At 45.2% G+C, this 19,198-nt stretch overlaps 2 pseudogenes; both read left to right on the top strand.

Moving 5' to 3' along the window:
• Nucleotides 1-7,290: 7,290 nt before the first annotated feature.
• LOC108801480 lies at nucleotides 7,291-8,346 on the top strand (annotated as a pseudogene).
• A 9,598-nt stretch (nucleotides 8,347-17,944) lies between these two features.
• Nucleotides 17,945-18,910, top strand: LOC108801478 (annotated as a pseudogene).
• Nucleotides 18,911-19,198: the final 288 nt, after the last annotated feature.

Below are 19,198 nucleotides of genomic sequence, written 5' to 3'. Positions count from 1 at the left end.
CTTCCCCCCCCCCCCCCCCCCCGGGGCGCAGGGCTCCTGACAGGGGCAAGGCACTCGAGAAAATAAATAAGTACCGATGCGTAAACAATGGCCAGGCCTTGAGGCCCGGTAATAAAAATTACCCCCGGTCTTGGCCATAAGGCCAGGTCCAGGTGCCGAGGTGCAGAAAAAAGTGATTGGTGCTGTGACCATGTGCCATTCTCACTAGCAGGGTCCCAAACCCATAAGTTATACTAAGGCACCTTCTGAGTCGCCACCCCAGGGGGTACTAAGCACTGTAGGATCTCTGCCTTCTCAGCCCATTGACAGACAAGGTAAACCGACTCAAATCAGGAGGAACTGGGCCCTGCCAGATCATAGCACTAGTGAAGTCCTCCCGAACCCCACTCTTATGTGAGTGGATGCTTATTTCGGTTTCCTTCCCACGACTAGGACCCCCACCACATCAAGCAGAGTACTTAGATTCCAGCCTTACAAGCCATAAGGCCAGTACAGCGGCTCCTTTCCCCTCATGAACACTGATAAGAACAGATACTACACTTGGTCTTAGCCAAGAGGCTGAGAAGCGATACCAAGGTAAGATAAAGTAAACAAAAGGAAGAATTATAACAACATATTCACGAAAACACAATCAAATTCGAAAAACTATTTCAAAACACTGGCATTTTTAACAGCAGACAGGATAGCTGGCAAATATATTTGAACAACTCCCCGAAATTACATTCTGGAGAGCACAATCAATTTAATTGACGACGTAGGGACGTAGGGTGCGACTCCCTTACGGCAGGACCTGGCAATTACAATATTTTGACTGCAGTACTACGGGTGTGGTATATCTAGCAACATGCCAATGTGGAGCCCACTATGTAGGCAAGACAATTAGACCCCTAAGGAAAAGGATTCAAGATCACATTTATCTCATCTTGAATGGAAAATTAACTACTTTTTTTTTTGTGTCAGGTCCGTGATCCGTGCAACGAACACAAACTTCACCCCTGTGAACAAAAAAAGTGAATCGTGAAATCACAACACACTAAGGAAAAAGTGCACAAGGGTGCTCTGGTCCTCCTCCGAAGAGGAATGGCCTTGAATACCCTGAACCCCTCTGGGGTGCGAGGCTCCAGACAGGGGCAAGATCAACCCAGGTCCACCTACCCGAAAACTAGCGGACCCCAATCCTCAGGGCCATGCCGAAACAGGTCCCATGAGTACTAGGTAGGGGCTCTCCCGAAGAAAGACCCCTAAACGTGGAGAGAGGCAGAGAAACCCATAGAGGCCACAGAGTCTCCCTCCTAACATTAGGGCAGAACCCAAAGGTACACACACCCTCTATTTCTGTGCATAAAAAGAGTGCGTAAAATAAATAAGGTGCCAGTGCACAACCCTGGCAGGGGCCTTTCGACCAGAGTAAAGAATTGCGCCAGGCTAGCCAAAAGGCCTGCCTAAGAGGCGTAGTGCAGAAAATGCATGAAGTGCCGTGACCTTGTGACAGTGATCACTGTGGGCTCCCGCTCCCAAGTGATATCTGGCACACCCTGGGAAGCCACCCCCAGGGGGCAACCCTCCGGTCAGACAAGGGCAGCCCCATCCCTATCAGGAGGTATCAGCGCTGAGGAGTTCTCGCAGAAGGCAAGAAACCCCCCAACGCCCACCTTTACTTCTAAGCAACCATCGGCATAAACCAACGGTGCTGTTCGTCTCCGAAAACTAATCAGAACAGATACTACACTCGATCTTAGCCAAAAGGCCGAGAAGCGATTAAAGCGATGGGAAATTAACTACTTTTTTTGCTGCCCGTGGACGTGCATCAAAACTTCCCCCTGTGAACAAAAAAAGTGAACCGTGAAATCACAGCACACAAAAACGTGCACATGGGTGCAAGGTCCTTCCAAAGAAGGGACCTACTTTCCCAACCCCCGGGGCGCAAGGCTCCTGACAGGGGTTGAGACTGGTGGCCCACCAACCCGAAGGCCGTGGACCATTTCCTTTGGGGACCTGCCGTAACAGGTCCCCATCAGTACTAGGCAAGTGGGATCTCCCGAAGAGAAACCCACCTCCTGGGTGGGAGGAGACAGAGAACCCCGTTCGAGGCACAGAATCTCCTCCCAGCGTCAGGAATAGGCCCCGAAGAAACCTGCACCTTTCGCATCTGTGGGTCAAAATGTAAAATAAAAAAGTGCCAAACGTGCATGAAGTGCTTATATAATCTAAAGTGCCAGTGCACCACTCTGACAGGCCTTAGGGGCCGGAGTGCAAAAATATTGCCCCAGACTAGCCATAAGGACTGTCTTGGAGGCGAAGTGCAGAAAATTGCAATGTGGTGTGTGACCAAGTGCACAGTGAGTCATGGGGGGTCCCATACCCAAGTGACTTCCTGAGCACCCCTGGGACACCACCCCCAGGGGGCACAACACCACGGGCTTCTGCCGCCCCAACCCTCTAGCCTCGACCAAGCTTCGCACCCATTCTCTCAGGAGGCATTAGCACCTTCAGAGCCTCCCGCCTACAACTGGGGACAAGCCCGGCATAACCGGACCAGAATCAACCCAGGACCCTCCAGTACCCACCAATCACATCAGGTAATACCAAGCATCCTGCCCGTCAGGTGCTCGATGCTCTTCTTCCCCGAAGACTGATAAGAACAGATACTACACTTGATCTTAGCCAAAAGGCCGAGAAGCGATTAAAGCGATGGGAAATTAACTACTACTATATGCAGACACGCAGGTTTACATCATACATTTAATCCAAACATAATTTCCTTTCGTGTACTGGAACAAATTCCAGAAGACATACGGGGAGGTGATCGAGATAGAAATTTTGTTGCAACACGAAGCTAAATGGATATACACGTGGAAGGCAACAAATACCGAGGGCTAAATGAAACCATAAGCTATAAACCAATTTTTAAATAAAACAATAATAACTACATAGCTAAAGAACTAATTAGCAAACGGGATGCTGCTATCGATGTATATATGATGGTGGGCATACTAATATGTGTCTAGGATTCGGTTTGACTAGAGTCTCCATATTTATATAATTAAAAACGTTTTCCACACTATGCGAGAGGACAAATGTCTGAATACAATATCTAGATGGAATCTTGTGGCAGTGACGCCGCGATGTGGATGTAGGATTGTATATATTTAATCTATAGCCTGGACCACCCTATACGAATGAGAAAGTCATGCAAATACTATTTAAAATCTGGTAATTCAAACAAAATAGGTTGAACCTTCTCCACACAGAGATGGCTGTAGCAGCCTTTACATCATTAAAACATTTCACACGCTGTTACAAATGATTAGTTGTTACATCTAAAAATAACACTTATTTTTTTGTGTAAAAAATAAGTCAAGGCAACTGGACTTGCAGTATTTTTTCTTGAAGACGTTTCACTGGTCAACCGACCAGCTTTCTCAATTCAGAATGACCATTGAAACGCTTCAAGAAAAAATACAGCAAGTCCAGTTGCCTTGACTTATTTTTTACAGATATATCATGACCTGGATAAATGAGAACCTTCACAGACACTTATTTTTTGGATAGAGTACCTCATGCTCTCTTCATTTCCCATTATTGATAGGGACATATTGAGGTTTAAAGTGTGAAATATGAAGAATTGGATTACTGTTTACATTTTCCAATTAAAAGTAAAATAAGTTAGGCATTTCCCACACCCTAAATGGGATAAAACTATAGGGTCTTTGCTCGGAAAATGGATGTTGTCTGCATATTAATAATTACAATAACTGAATGAATACACTACTCAGCTAAATGAGAGTGATATCCGACAGAATTTGTATAATTTATGCCCAAATTATTGTAATGTAACCTCATTTTGATTCTTTTTGAATTTGAACAATTTATCACATATGTAACGTGTATATGTTATGTGCATTGATGGTTATAATGACAATATGATGTTTTGTTGTTTCTGTAACAGTAAGTTGTGACATCACTTAGGCATGGAATACTTCTGGCACTCTCCATAGGTGCAGTGTCCCTTGCCTACCCCTGGGGGGGGCGTCGGGATCAGAGGTCTGTTTGACTGGGTAAGTTAGGCAATTGGTTGATCTACTGCCCTGACTGGACACTGGATATCCATGAATGGGGTGAGTACCTTGAGGTGGGGAAAAGGGTAGTGGACCCCTTTCTCCCTTCTCCTCTTTTTGAGGATTGGGAGATTTTGGGTTCTTGCTTCCCCTCCTCATACTCTCTGGCTCTCTAGGTTTCCCTCCCCCCTTTGTTACCACCTGGACTGGTTTGAGCTGTTAAAGGCCCCTACCAGTTCTCTAAGCATGGAGTTCTGGAGTTTTCGCGATTGCACATGCGCATTGCGCAAATTTCTGGCTTTCTGACTAATTTGGAAGCCGGGCAACGTGTAATGACTTATCGCCTAGCCTCCTGATTGTTCAGGAAGCTGGCCAATCAGGAAGCCGAATGGCGAGTCATTATACGCCACCCCGGTTTCCTGATTTGCCATAAAGTCGGCTTCATGCTCCCTCGTCACCTGATGAGGAGGGAGGATGGAGCCGGCTTCTCAGCCAATCAGGAAGCCGGGCAGCGAGTCATTACACAGTGACCGGCTTCATGATTGGCCAGAAAGCCGGCTCCAGGTGACAAGGGAGCATGGAGGCGGCTTCCGTGCTAATCGGGAAGTTGGGTAGTGAGTCATTACACGCCACCTGGCTTCCCTAATGGGACTTCGGGTATCAGTATTCGGTATTCGGTGCATCCCTAGATTAAATTATATTGAATGTACTTGCTATCTCTATATACTACATTTGGGGACTTTGGGAGATATTAAATGGTAGAAGAAGATCAATAGGATTTAAAAACAAAAATTAGATTTATATATTTTGGATTTCTGGATTGGTGTTGCAATGCTAGTCTCCCGCCTATGGTTTAGTATAGGGATGCACCGATACCACTTTTTTAAGGCCGAGTATGAGTACCGATACTTTTTCCAATTACCGATACTTTTTCTTAAAGGGACAGGTCACATTTTTTCTAAAGCAATACAAAACCATGATTTTAGGTCAGTTTCTTAATATTATGAAGAACATGAACACTCTGTAGTGTGGCACAGCTGTATCCAATTCTGCATACCTGGCTTTATATTATAAGAACTTTATAATATAAAGCCAGGTATGCAGAATTGGATACAGCTGTTCCACACTATACAATAATACACTGTTCTGGAGTCTGGACATGTGATAATCTTTAGCTGTATATAGCTGTATATAGCTTTATATAGCTTTCTCACCAGTCACTCCTGACTGGTGAGGAAGCCTGTCAATCATCCAATCGGCCAATCAGCGAGAGAAGAGGTCAGAATGGAGCAGATGACAGAGGAGGTCGCGGCCATCTTGCTTCATTGAAGATGCGATGGAGGTCCTGTGTGCGGCGGATCCGGGTCCCTGAAGATGGCGGACGTGGCATCGGTTCTCGTTTTATGTTTTGGAGTATTTGCACGAGTACGAGTACTCATGCAAATACTCGGTATCGCCGCCGATACCGATGCTTGTATCGGTATCGGTGCATCCCTAGTTTTGTATATTCTTTTGATCCTTTAGTAAGCAAGAGGTGCTGCTTGACGGTCTCCTTCTGTCTCCTCCCGATGTGTGTTAGCCCCTCTGTGGCCCCACCAAAAGGGATCCGACGACCCATTTCTGTGTATTTACAAATATTGATTCAGATTCAGCTGGTCTCACAGTGAGCCAAAATTATTATACAATATAAAATGTTTTGATTGTTATTTAATTCTGAATAAGTATACATCTATATGTGTTGTAGTTAGATGGATAGGTCCTCCTTCAGGAGTGTGGTCGGTGTCTTTCCTGTTGAGGATCTGTGTTCATCCCTGCTCATGTGCTATTTCAGTTGCCATTCGCTGCATCCCAAGTGGATCTACACTGATATGCCAACCAGGTCTGGTGAGTCTGGAGCTCTTGTCAGTTACCTCTGGAAGCTTAGGATCCCTTTACCCTCTCTCCCCAGTGAAGATGTTCAATAAAACGTTATTCTGCATTATACTACTGGAGTGGACATCAGATTGTGGGCACTAGAAGAAGGGTGGTTAATGCTAATGGGTGGGCAGCTAAAGATCATACCCTAGACCAGTGCTTCTTAAAGTGTGGGTCGTGACCCCATATGGGGTCCCGCAAGTGAACAGGGGGGGGGGGGTCGCGATCTGAATCCCCGGCCAGGACCTCCATCAGGGGGGTATGGCCGGAACTTGTGTGAGGGGGCCCAGGCGGCCGGAGAGGCCTGGGCTCCAAGCAAGATTTTTTTATTTGCATTTAATGTGGAGTGGAGTGTAGTTGTTAAGGTCGCAGGCCCCCCTGTGCACTTGATACCTTCCTGAGCACGTGTGCGCAGGAAGGTTTTTTTGTTTTTCCAATTGACAGAGCTTTCTTTAACCCAGCAGAAGTGGAGCACAGCTTGAGAAGAGGAAAGAGACACTGACCGAGGCTGGGGGGGATGGAGAAGAAGAGGAGAGACACCAACCGATGCTGAGGGGGGGGAGAGGAGAGAGACACCGACCGACGCAAGGGAGGAAGAAGAGAGAGACACCGACCGACGCTAGGGGGAAAGAGGGGAGAGACACCGTCCGATGCTGGGGGCACGTAAACAATTACATTGGCCAAAAGGGGTCACGAGTGGAGAAAGTTTAAGAAGGCCTGCCCTAGAAAAACTAGAGATAAACCAGGCATTAAGCGTCTCATTCGTGGGTGAGCGCTACAACATTTTTTTTTTTGGGTTTGTGCGTTCCTTAAGATATCCGAGGCAGAAATAAATGATCTCATTGAAATTTCTGAATTTGCATTCAACCTATTGTTTAAAATGATATCTGGAACATTTACCTGCGTATTTGGCAATAACTCGAGGAGAATAAACCAGCTTTGTGCAATCTTCCGGTCGTATAAATAAAAGGTGTAGCAGGGACTCCCTGCAGTTGGTTCATTCAGAGACACCTGGTGTCAAGCGAGCTCTTGAGATTTCTGGGGTGTTGTAATAACTTGCCTACTATATTGCAAATGATTCGCCTGCGAGCAGGATTCTCTCTGTTATTGCTAAGATTGTTTGAGGAATGAAACGTGTTTCACATTTGCCTTGCCCCTCAATGCCTGGATCTTGCAGACCCGCCATTGTTGATGTTCCTCTTGAACACTTTTCATGTCAGTCTTCTCCATCAGAAGTGACATGTAGAACTTGCTGGTAACTACCTGGATGAAGCACACCTGATTCTTGGCTGGCTTTTGGATCGTAATTATCTTTAAAATGGACAGAAGGCGTTACCTGTTCCTTGTTCTCTGCATCCAGCTGGTGGCTATGGCTCTCCTGTACAACCTGGGTGTTCCGAAAATTGTCGCATACTCCTTTGGAATTCTACATCAAAGCACGCTCAATTATTGGGCACTGCCCAGTGCCCAGAGCCTAACATTTATTGGAGGCACCAATGAAAAGCTAAGTTTGACATCCAGGAGTGATGAAGGAAAGAAGACCCTGACAAACTGCTCAAAGATTTCACCAAATATAGGAGGGCCAATTAAGGTCCAGTTGCCAAAGTCCCTCACACTGGAAGAAGTGCTACTCAAGAACCCTAACGTGACCCTAGGAGGCCTCTACAAGCCCCCCGACTGTATCTCTGAAAAGAAGACGGCAATCATCGTCCCTCACCGGAATAGGGAGCACCACCTTAAATATCTCTTGTACAATTTGCACCCGTTCATGCAGCGCCAACAGATGAACTATGGCATCTACGTTATCCACCAGGCGGGCAACGGCACATTTAACCGTGCCAAACTGATGAATGTTGGCTTTAAAGAAGCCATGAAGGATGATGACTGGGACTGTTTGTTCTTCCATGACGTAGACCTCATCCCCGAAGACGACCGCAACCTGTATACCTGCGACAAGTTCCCAAAACACGCAGCCATTGCCATGGACAAGTTTGGCTATGGTCTGCCTTACAGCTCCTACTTTGGGGGCGTCTCTGCATTCACCCCTGAGCAGTACATGAAAATTAACGGGTTCCCGAATAGCTACTGGGGCTGGGGCGGCGAGGATGATGACATTGGCACTAGAGTGGAACTCAGTGGCATGACGGTAATGCGGCCCTCCGTTGTTTACGGGAGGTATAAAATGATACGGCACGGACCAGACAAAGGGAACGAAGAAAACCCACAACGCATGCACCTTCTGGAAAAAACTCGCCAGACTTGGAAAAAGGATGGCATGAACAACCTCCAGTATAAATTGTTGTCCAAGGAGCTTCTCCCACTCTACACCAATATCACGGTGGACATTGGCACCAACAAGGGGTCCAAACGGTAAATTTTTGCCACTGGATTTTCACTAGGTTTTTCTACTTTGATCTAAGGACTCCTATCAAAATACTTAAAATATTTTACTAATTTACACTTGTATTTTTGTATTGTCTATATATTATTTTTCCTTATCCAGGGCAAAGTAACAGGTGCACCTGATAGCCACCCATGTGTTGCTGATACTTATCTTTCTGCCCGGCCTTGGCGGCCATTTAGCCTGCCAGAGCCCCGGAATAGCTCCCTGTATCGGGATGATCCGGTTCAGACATTATTTGGGGGGTAAGCACCCCCCTTCTTCAAACCACACCTGTCACATTTGGTACTTGGCTGCTCAAGAACCCAACTCTGTTTGTAGACACAGATTGGTATTTGTCTGGTCTACTTTACATTTTCAAAAAGACTCAACCTCTTGGAGTATCTTTGTCTACCCACCTTTAAACAATTTTAGTTTTTATAGTTTTAGTTTCCTAATTTAAATTTTTATTATGCTTCAATTAGACTCAAACTCCGACTTGAAGGATCTGTGGCTACCCATTTTCACTCATTTTATGCATTTTTATTTTTATAGTGTTAGTTTCATTTAAATTTTTATGTTTTAAAAAGAGTCAAACTCTGACCTGGAGTATCTTTGGATACCCACCTTTCAATAATATTTTGCATTAATTTTTATAATGTTAGTTTTCTAATTTTAATTTTTATAATGTTTCAAAAAGACTCAAACTCCGACTTGAAGTATCTTTGGCTACCCATTTTAACTAATTTTATGCATTTTCATTTTTATAATGTTTGTTTCCTCATTTTAATTTTTATAATGTCTTAATTAGACTAAAACTCCCACCTGAGGTCTCTTTGGCTACCCACCTTTCAATAATGTTATGCATTTTCATTTTTATAGTGTTAGTTACCTAATTTAAATTTTTATAATGTTTCAAAAAGATTCAAACTCCGATTTGAAGTATCTTTGGCTACCCACTTTCACAAATTGTTAGCATTTTCCTTTTTATAGTGTTAGTTTCCTCATTTTCATTTTTATGTTTTAAATAGACTCAAACTCTGACCTGGAGTATCTTTGGCTACCTACCTTTCAATATTTTTTTTGCATGAAATTTTATAATGTAAGTTTCCTAATTTAAATTTTTATAATGTTTCAAATAGACTCAAACTCCGACTTGAAGTATCATTGGCTACCCACCTTTCAATAATTTTTTGCATTTTCATTTTTATAGTGTTATTTTCCTAATTTTACTTTTTATAGTATTAGTTGCCTTTTTTTAATTAGAACTTTTATTGGGGGTGGTACCATGCTTAATCTTTCAGTATGACAAGGTATCATAAAGATAGATCTACAATCATCATCAGCAATATCAAAAGTAGACGTCACCATCATTAAAACATGAGAAGATTGAAGGTTAAAAGATAAGAAAGCGAAATTTAGATGCAATTGATGTTTCCTGTAAAAGTCAACCTTGACCCCTCCTTCTCCCTCTTTACAAGCCTGCTTTAGTGTGAAGGACTTACCGATGGGAACGATCCAAAAGTAGGTGGGGGAGGGCCAAGCTCAATATCTTGAGCATATTATATAACTTCTTGAGAAAAATATATAATCTTCCTATGTCTTGGCTTCTACTGATCATTTTGGCACACAGTTTTCAGTGGTTTCAGTTGGTTTGAATGGGACAGATTTGTGACAGACTGGTTTGCTTTAGGTATGTGTAGGAAAATAAAAATAATTAATTATTTATTATTATTATTATTGTTATTTTTCTTATCTATTAAAAAAAAGTGCATGTTAATCAGCACTGCATGTTATTAATAACTAGGGATGCATCGATACCGGTTTTGAGTACGAGGTAGCATGGGCCCGGCTTCCCGGCAAATCAGTCTCGACGCCCGGCTTCCTGATTGCAGAGGAAGCAGGTGTTCTGTCAAAAGAACACTGGCTTCAGGCTTCCTCTAAACACTGTGAGGCAGCCTGGCTTCCTGACCAATCAGGAAGCCGGGCAGCTGGTCATGGCCTTCCACCCAGCTTCCTGATTGGCCAGGAAGCCAGGCTGCCTTCCAGTGTCGCTCAGCAGTGTAAAGCCAGCATCCTAGCCACTCAGGAAGCCGGGAGGCGGGTCATGAAGCCTAGCTTCATTATTAGTCAGGAAGCCATGCTACCTTGCAGTGTCATTAGGCAGCGTGAAGCTGGCATCCTAGCTAATCAGGAAGCTCGGAGGTGGGTCATGACCTGCCGCCTAGCTTCCTGATTGTCCAGGAAGCCAGGCTGCCTCCCAGTGTAGCTAGGCAGCGTGAAGCTGACATCCTAGCCTATCAGGAAGCCGGGAGGCAGGTCATGACCTGTCACCTAGCTTCCTGATTGGCCAGGAAGACAGGCTGCCTCCCAGTGTCACTAAGCCAGTATCCTAGCCTATCAGGAAGCCGGGAAGTGGGCCATGACATGCCGCTTAGCTTCCTGATCGGTCAGAGTGAAGCTGGCTTCCTAGCAAATCAGGAAGCTGGGAGACGGGTTCTGACTTGCTGCCCAGCTTTCTGATTGGCCAGGAAGCCAGCTCCATGCTCCCTCGTGACAATGTCAGTCAGAGTTAATCTCCCTCTGACCGTCAGTTCCGGTATTGGGGTAAGTATCGGAGCATTTGGGCGAGCTCGAGTACTCGCCCAAATGCTAGGGACCGGCACCACCGATACCAGTATATTTATAACCGGTAGGAACTATAAACCCCAGACAAAAACAAGTACAAATTCAAACAGAGTATAATAAAAGACCTACTTAAGGCCCAATTCCAGTATTTTGTAATAAAAATAAGCTCTTCCAGTAATATAGGCGCTGTGATATCCAGCGTTAGGATCTCTAGCACAGTAATCTCTATCTATGATTTCTCAGCACTAAAATATATACACTATATTGCCAAAAGTATTAGGACACCTCTCCTGAATCATTGGATTCAGGTGTTCCAATCACCTACATGGCAACAGGTGTATAAAATCAAGCACCTCGGCATGCAGACACTTCTACAAACATTTGTGAAAGAATGGGTCGCTCTCAGGGGCTCAGTGAATACAAGCGTGGTACCGTGTGTCAGGATCCAGAGCACCCCCAGGTGGCGCTGGAGCCAGGTCCTGCAGTTCCTGTGCTCGCCTGCGGGTGTCTCCAGTAGCCAGGAACTGTCAGGAACCTGCAGCTCCAGTACTCACATGCGGGTGTGCCCCAGCTGTGACTGATCATCCCATCACCTGGTGCTTCCTGGGAGGGTATTTAGGCCCTCCCTGCAGTCAGGAAGCTGGCTCAGTATTGCGTTGCTTGCACCTGACTGATTCCCATGCCCTGAGCCCTGCTACCTGAGCCCTGCTACCTGAACCCTGCTACCTGAACCCTGCTACCTGAACCCTGCTACCTGAACCCTGTTACCTGAACCCTGCTACCTATCTGCAAACCTGTCACCGACCCGGGTTGTTACCCGACCACTCTCCTTGAATCCTGTTCCTGTACCGCGCTGCCCTCCTGTTAACGACCTGGCTTGTACCTGACCACTTCCTGTATCCTAGGGCCTGCTGTCTATCTGCAGTCCTGTTACCCCTCCATGTTGCTGTTCCCCCTGCCTGTAGCTGTGTTTGTCCCAAGCGTGGTGTTTGTTACTTCACTGCTAAACCTGTGGGGGGTTGAGAGGGTTTGTAGTTTTGTTTCTCCTACATGTGGTGTGAGGACGCCTGTGCATGGTACCCTGACACCGTGCGAGTTCACCCTGCCATTAGAGATAGGATTTTTGATTCCTTTCTCTTTTTGGTTTGCACCATTTCCTAATAAGTTTGTTGCCATGTAGCAGTTTTTTTCATGTATGCCCTGATTCTCCCTTTACTCTGCAACGGCCAGGGTGTGTGACCGCAATAATTAGAGGTATTGCGCAGGCGAATCAGCCGGCCCTCATATGCTGCCGTCGGCTGGAACGCAAGCTGGAACAACCCTGCGTTCCACGTGATAACAATACATTTTTTAAATAAACGGCCCGCACTCGTTTGCACGCCATTTGTATACTTGATTTGCTTCAGGTTAGTAACTTTTGAATGTCTTATGGCGGGAATCTATGGGAGGAGTCTGGCTTTTACTCACAGTTGAATGTTTATTTAAGGTGTATGATTCTTCAGTGTTTTGTCATTCTGAGCCTGATGAAAGGGACCCCTTGAGGCCCCGAAAGCGCTTGCATTGAATGGCAATATGTCATTAAATGGCAATGTGCTAAATCACTATTTGGTGTGCTGGTGACTTTATTTCTTCATTTGAGTCACTCACGGTGCCAAGCGTGGTCACTACAAGCACCCACCCGTTTGCACGGGTCTTTGGATGTTCCGGTAAGGAGTGCGGCAAGACCTCTGGTTCATAATATTCTCTGGAGTGACCAATCATGCTTCTCTGTCTGCAATCCAATAGACGTGTGTGGGTTTGGCAGTTGCCAAGAGAAGGGTACTTGCCGGACTGCATTGTGCCAAGTGTAAAGTTTGGTGGAGGGGGATTATGGTTTAGGGTTGTATTTCAGGGGTTGGGCTCCGCCCCTTAGTTCTCTTAAGACATCAGCATACCAAGACATTTTGGACAATTTCATGCTCTCAACTTTGTGGGGAGAGTTTGGGGATGGCCCCTTCCTGTTCCAACATTACTGCGCACCAGTGCACCAAGCAAGGTCCATAAAGACATGGATGAGCACGTTTGGGGTGGAGGAACTTGACTGGCCTGTACAGAGTCTTGGCCTCAACCCGATAGAACATCTTTGGCATGAATTAGAGCGGAGACTGCGAGCCCGGCCTTCTCCTCCAAGATCAGTACCTGACCTCACAAATGTGCTTCTGGAAGAATGGTCAAACATTCCCATAGACACACTCCTAGACCTTGTGGATGTCTTCCTAGAAGAGTTGAAGCTGTTATAACGGCAATGGGTGGGTCAACTCAATATTGGACCCTACGGACTAAGACTGGGATGCCATCAAAGTTCATGTGCGTGTAAAGGCCGGCGTCCCAATACTTTTGGCAATATAGTGTATCTGGGATCTCCAACTATGATTTTCAGTTCTATGATGTCCACCTATGATCTCCAACATTTTGATCCCTACCACTTCTCCAGAGAGGTCACCTTTGATCTCCAACATTTGGATCTCTACCAGTTCTCTATACTGGTCCCCTATGATCTCTACCACTTCCCTGGAGAGGTCACCCATGATCTCCAACATTTTGATCTCTACCAGTTCTATAGACTGGTCCCCTATGATCTACAGCATTTCGATCCCTACCACTTCTCCAGAGTGGTCACCGGTGATCTCCAGCATTTTGACCTCTACCAATTCTGCAGAGTGATCACCCATGATCTCCAGCATTTTGACCCCTACCAATGCTCCAGTGTGGTCACCTATGATCTCCAGCATGATCATCTCCACTAATAATCATCAGTACTGTCATGTCCACCTTTAACCCCCACTCCAGTATTATGATCTCCACCTAAGATCTTCAGCAGTAGGATCTTCATTGTCAGATCCTGTCCTTTGCTTCAATCTCTACACTGATGCATGACCACAAGAGATGACCAGGCTTTATAGCCGCCCCCTACTTCTTTATAATTTATAAATTAGTTATATTAATATTTATAAATTAGTTTTTCATTAGTCAGAGCTCATAACACGTAAAATGGTTTGTTTGTAACCAGTTTTGCTGTGGACGTGTGTTTTGGAAGTAAATAGCGACTACAACTGGATGGCTGAACTTTTAATTTATGGTTTTAGGCAGTCTTAGCTAGTTTGCTTCTATAATGAGACGTAATGTGACACCCAACACTTTTCTCCAAAAATATGGCCTGTCACTCGAGTTTCTGCAGTCAATCTTGACCGGAAAAAAATCTGTGCAATTTGCAAAAAGAGAAAAAGTATTTTAAGCTTCAAAGCTTAATAAGAACAATCACCATGTCTTATGTGACTCGTTTGTCATACCGATGAGATCCTTATGATGAGACTTGTCATCGAGGAGGAACGTTTGTGTCGTATCTCAGGCCGCTCAGCATCAACCCCTAATTAACCTGCTTGTCTGGTTTGATAATTGAGGTTATAGAGCTTGACGTTGATCAGAAGAAATTAATTTCGGCTAATGTTTGAAAGTACATACTGTACTTTACACTTCAGGGGTTAAGTCAGAAGTGCCTCCCTGTCTGTTTAATAAAATAATTTTACAAAAAATAAAAGAAATGTTACATAAATACAAATTTGGGGCAGTGAGAGAGAAGAGGCGGCCAGGACGCTTTGGGCACGGCGGACCTGTAGTCAGATAATTGGTCTCTTCGTGTTGGCTAAATGCTCAGGACATCCGCAATGCTGTAGCATGTTGTCTCCTTTGTAGTTGGTGGCTCTGGTGGGTAGGGATGAGCTAATGGTAAGTAGGGATTTTGGTGAGTAGGGGTTTCTTGGTGGCTACTTTTGAGAAAATCCACGAGCCAATCGCACAAGGAGGACATTTCTAGGGGTGTTCCCTTCCCCAACTGAATATTGAAGTTTCTGTGACGTAACCAATTTTGCTGGTGCCACAGTTTTGTTGCAGCAGAAACTCAAAATTTTGCTTTGGTAAAACTTGCTTTAAAAATATATTTTTTTCTTTATTTGGGGAGGAGGGGGGGCGTGGGGAAGGGGGTGATTTGGGTGTGTTTATGTTATTTTTTAATTAATTTTTTACATTTTATTAGTCATTCCTTGTATTTGTGTTTTTTACTTTTTTTGTGTAATGGATTGTGATTAGTGTTGATTTTACTTTTTGTCATTGTCTGCTTTTTATTATCGGTGAATGAAAAATGTAAAGTAATGAGGTTAATGAGGGGACATTTTTTGGCAGGTCCAGGAGAAATTAAAGGAGTTTCTGTAAGCCTCAGGAGCCATTCAAAGGAGAACGTTGCTTTTGTTTAAAGGAGAACTATGAGGTGAGTGATTTTCACTCATCCTCATAGTTCGAGCTGACCTGTGACAATGAAACTGTCACAGGTCGGCTCAGTAGATCGGGAAGTGAGCGAACACATAACGCCATTCGCTCAGGGACTGGATTTCCACCTCCCTGCTCCGATCCTCCAGCGCTGACTGGCAGAACGGATGGGGGAGGGGGCAGGTACAGCTGGCTCTGCCTCTAGATAGGCAGAACCAGCTGTCAATCACGCAGCTGGGCGGATCCAGACATAATTGTCGGGATCCGTTTCAGCTGCGGCGTCTCAGTATAGCGCGAGCTGTAGCTCCCGGTATACTGAGCTTAGGGTGACGGGAGGACGCTATTTTGTGTCCTCCCATTCCCTTAGGAGAACTATGGGGAAAAGCCCTAACCCCATAGTTCTCCTTTAAAACAATTAACATAGCATGTAAAATTGCTACACAAGCAGGGTCAGTCTGAGGTCCGTTGCCTCAGGCAGCATCTCATTGGGGGTGGCAGGTGTGGGCACAGTGTCCCTGGTTGCTAAGAGTTCATATCAAACTGTAGCGCTCTGTCCAGCGTCCTGTCCAGCTCACTGACATCGCCGGTTGCCAAGATCTTAGTAGGACGCTCTGGCTGGCGCTGGACAGGACCCCCCCTCATCTGGAGCAACAATGCAAAAGTATAGTTACATTTAAAACCCATTGTACCCTTAAAAAAACACCTAAAAAAGCCTTAATGTTGCCATCAACTTAAATGCGTTCTCCCAAAATGGCGACATTTTGCAAATTTGCATCAATATATCTTGGGAAAAAGAAAACTCTCAATTTTCCCTTTACCTACTGGTTTGAAAAAATTCCAATCTTGGAGGATTTACAAAGCGGAGGAGTGCTGATTATACTGTAGACAGGCATGTTGTAGAACAGGGTTAGGCAACCTTTGACACTCCACACATGAGGCATTGCAAAGTGGACATCCACAGGCAGACTCTCAGAGACAGAAGCATGATGGACCCTCCTCTATCTCTATGACTAAGCCCATTATTGAGTGAAACATGTCAGAGTGAAGAGGATCCATGTGGCGCCGATGTGTACCTGTGTGCTACATAAATGTTTCGGCAAAGCTTGCGATGTGTGACCGGGCTTTTTGGTGAATAACTGCAGAGGCATGATAGCCTATCCCTATTGTAGATGATCTAACCGACTTCGTGTGGAAAGGACTTTCTAGGACGTTTCACGATGGATGTGCAGCATTGGGAGGATGGGAGATTAATTACTTTGTTTATTAAGCCTCTCCTGTCCCCAACACATTGGGCCAATCCGCAGCAGGAAGGACATAGAACATTTAGGTTCAGCCAAACCATGGCTGGGAGGGATCTTTTTTTCTAAGGGAAGGAGCTCATTTGGAAGGTGAAATAGGCTATAGAACACAACCCTATTTCTTGGCCCTCATATGCAGGGCTGGATTTACTCTCTCTGCTGCCCCAAGGCCAGGTGCCTTAATGTGCCCCCCTCCCCGCCAAATGTCCCCCCAGATGGTGGGGCTTGGGGTTTCTTTTAATTTATTTTTTACTTTTATATCACTTGTACAGAACAAGTGGCAGCTTCCTCTCACTGCATTTAGCCCTGCTTGTCCAAAGCAGGGCTGAATGTAGAAAACAACTACCTGCCTGGCGCCCGGAATGCATGCCCTGGGCACCGGGAGATAGGAATTCCACACCCCTGCTGCCCCTCTACTCCCTGCTGCCCCAAGGCCGGGGCTCGCTTGGCCTCGTGGGAAATCCGGCCCTGCTCATATGTCACCATTTGATGGGTTAAACTCTGCCCTCCTAACCCATGCTTTCATACTACCATGTTTTTTGGTTCTGTCCTTTCTCTGGGACATCCGCTCTAACTGAAGCAGAATTTTTGGCATACATTTAAATATTTTTGGCTTCCCACATCCACCTGGAGTCAGATTCCCTCCAGGGTAAAGACCTACTAAATTACATAAACTGGTTAGATGCCAGGTACCATTGTTACAGGCAGATGCAAAAATCCTTCAACACAGTAGTGTAACCTATATCAGCCAACATTTACCCCTCGTACTGAAATTTGAGTAACCAATCACTGATCAACAGGCCAGATTTTTGTAAGTGATTGCTGATTGTTCATGATACTGAACCACAGACAGACCAATGTCAGAGGTAACAACCTACCCCTCCCTAGACTGCTGTATCCCTGTTGCCCCACCAGCCGTTATTCCTGATATCTGCTCTATGAATTCAAATTATGGTAATACATGAGAAACTGCTGGAGGGTTTGCTGGAATGGACTGGGGGGTTTCTAAAATATATCAAGTGTGCCTCGCCCCTTGGTGCCTAGATTCTCCCAAACTGACCTTTTTGAAGATGTTTTTGCCTTGGGGTATTACGTTTCTGACTACGTCAAAGGTATTTTTGCTGCATACCACAGAGACAGAAAAGAAGACGCTTTGCAAACGTTGAGGATCAGACAGAATCTTGCTGCTTGCTGATGTTTAGCTGGACTGTGGACATCTGCTTCTCCTTTTGTTCCTGCTGGATTTTGACTCCTGGATGGGAGAGAACCGACAAATGACCCTCTCAAAGGCACATTACCTGCTGCTTTTTCTCTGTGTCCAGCTAGGGGTTTTAGCCTTCTTGTACCATGAGGGACACCAGAAGATGGTCACATGCTTCTATCAGATTCTAAGCAGGAATGTATACCAGTGCCCAGAGATTTCACCATATATAAAAGGGCCAATCCACGTCCACTTACCGAAGTCCCTCACTCTGGAAGAAGTGATAAGCAAGAACCCTCACGTGACCCCAGGAGGCCGCTACAGGCCCCCCAACTGTATCTCCAAAAAGAAGACGGCAATCATCATTCCTCACCGGAATAGGGAGCACCACCTCAAATATCTCTTGTACAATTTGCACCCATTCATACAGCGCCAACAGCTGAACTATGGCATCTATGTTATCCACCAGGCGGGCAACTTCACATTTAACCGCGCTAAGCTGATGAATGTTGGCTTTAAAGAAGCCATGAAGGATGAGGACTGGGACTGTTTGTTCTTCCATGACGTAGACCTCATCCCCGAAGATGACCGCAACCTATACACCTGCGACATCTACCCCAAACACACTTCTGTTGCTGTGAACAAGTTTAATTACAGTCTTCCTTCCAGCTCCACCTTTGGGGGTGTCTCTGCACTCACCGCCGAGCAGTACAAAAAAATTAACGGATTCCCAAATAACTACTGGGGCTGGGGTGGTGAGGATGATGACATTTCATCTCGAATTGTTTTCGGACGCATGAGAATATCTCGGCCGCCAGTCCTGTATGGAAGGTATACAATGATACGGCATGAACTCGACAAAGGGAACGAGAATAACCAGCAACGCTTCAGCCTTCTGAGAAATACGTGGAGGACTTGGAGAAAAGATGGCATGAACTCCCTCAAATATAAACTGCTGTCCAAGGAGCTCCTCCCACTTTACACCAATATCACGGTGGACATTGGAACACAAAAACCTGTTCCATCGATGAGGGGAAACTGGATTTTCAACCACCCTGCCCGACTTACTGGATTCCTTCCTTTCAAAATCAATAAGCGCTTACTGATCGCAACACGTAACACATCGTAATATTTGTAAATCCCTCTACTTTTCTCTAATTAATATAACACCAGCCTAAGATTTTGGTTAAAGTCACCGTTGGCTTGTTAAGTCTTGAATTATTGAATTAACTTGTCTTGTAAGTCATCAGCATTCTAAAGTTATGTGTAAACTACTTTGTTCTATTACTAATACTACCTACTTACTACTAGGGGATAGTGATACTACCTACTAACTACCTGTCATAGTGATAGCACCCCACAAATATATCCTAAGGGGAAGGCCCCTTAGACATAGTTGTGGGGTGCTATTACTTTG

The sequence above is a fragment of the Nanorana parkeri genome, unplaced genomic scaffold (genome assembly GCF_000935625.1).
Source record: "Nanorana parkeri isolate BGI_ZX_2015 unplaced genomic scaffold, ASM93562v1 scaffold2347, whole genome shotgun sequence".
In the NCBI taxonomy this organism is placed as follows: domain Eukaryota; kingdom Metazoa; phylum Chordata; class Amphibia; order Anura; family Dicroglossidae; genus Nanorana; species Nanorana parkeri.
The sequence above is the reverse complement of the archived record's forward strand: the minus strand, read 5'-3'. Positions and strand labels throughout refer to the sequence as shown.